Source organism: Tyto alba, unplaced genomic scaffold (genome assembly GCF_018691265.1).
Source record: "Tyto alba isolate M040663 unplaced genomic scaffold, T.alba_DEE_v4.0 Super-Scaffold_16, whole genome shotgun sequence".
Taxonomy (NCBI): Eukaryota; Metazoa; Chordata; class Aves; order Strigiformes; family Tytonidae; genus Tyto; species Tyto alba.
Genome location: NW_024881278.1, coordinates 507,364 through 508,815, shown reverse-complemented (window position 1 = coordinate 508,815; position 1,452 = coordinate 507,364).

Here is a 1,452-nt window from a genome sequence, read left to right as displayed (position 1 = left end):
GCGATGGGAGCGGGTCACGCCCCCCCGTCGGCTACCGGCGCCACGATTGGCTCCGAGTCAGGGAGGGGGCAAAGACGCCGAGGCGATAGGCCAGTGGGCATGCCCATCGGGCGGTGCCGACGCAGCGACTGGCCGGCGAGCGCGCCCGTCACCGCCTCCGCCCCTCCCCCCCCCCCGCTCTTTGATGTCCAAGTGCTCGGGAAGGGGAAGGCTGCGGGCGCGTGCGCCCGTGGGAGGTCGCACCGAAGGCCCCGGAGGGCCCGGTTCCGCGCCCCGGCCCCGGGAGCCCTTTCCTCGCCGGCTGCCTCTCCCCGCAGCTCCCACCGCCTTTGTTTCCTTTGTGGGGGGGCGCCAAGGCGTGGGTCCCGGCCCTGCGGGCCCCGAGGAGCGGCTGGGCCGGCGGCACGGCCGGTGTGCGGCGGCGGCTGCTGGCCGTGAGCTGCCAATGTCACAGAGCCCTCAGGGAGCCATGAGGCAGCTCCCGAGGTGCCTCACGCACAAGGCGCTAGGTCCACGCCTAGCCCTTAGCCTGTGGCCCACGAAGAGGAAGCTTGTGTGCTTATTCCCGTGGGCTGATGGGGTCCGCCGTTCACCGAGGGTGAAGCAATCCGGCGCTGAATATTCTCCCTACAAGCCCGATGAGCATGGGCAGTTATCTGTGTGTGTCCCCCCCCCCCCCCCCCAGGGTTCTGTTACCGGCACTACCGTTTCTCACAGTGCTAATGTGTGCTTAGAGAACTGGACTGCCATGCACACAGGTCTGTTTGCTGGCAGTGCAAACAGGTTGTGGGTCTGCTCAGGGTTCCTGCTTCAGGGAGATGTTGCTTAAGGTGGCTCTTCGAGCCCATGCTTGGCTGCATGTTGCCCCTCTTTTAAGTACTGGAATACTGTGATGAGGCCACCCCACCCCAGCCATCCCTCTTCCAGGGAGGTAAGAATTTTCTACCCATCCTGCAGACCACCTATCCAATCTGTATCTTGCTGGTTCATCCAGGAGAAGGCTTTCTCATGGATGGAGGCACAGAAAGACCTTCAAGTGGCTTAGTTTCTGCTGCTCTGGTTGCCAAGCCCAGGTGGATGTGGAGTGGAACCCTGATGAAAGTAGGTCAATGGAGAATGGGTACCGGACTGTGAGTGATTGCTTTTTCAGCTGACCAGACAAATAAGAGGGAGGGAAGTAATTCAGAAGACTGCCAAAATAAATGTTATTCTTTTCTGGTTTTTTGTTTTTTTGTTTTTTTTTTTTTTGGGGGGGGGGGGGGGAGAAAACAAAACTCCACACTTGTATCAAGCAAAACGTGTTGTTCAACCTGAAATGGTACTTGTAAACTAGAAAAGAAGGCCAACAGTGTGCTGTTTAAACACTTTATGTTTTCTTGAAACCCAGAAGTAAAGACAGTCCTTCAAAAAGTGGAACAAAGTTCAGTTTCCTATTCTGCCTGGAACGTTTTG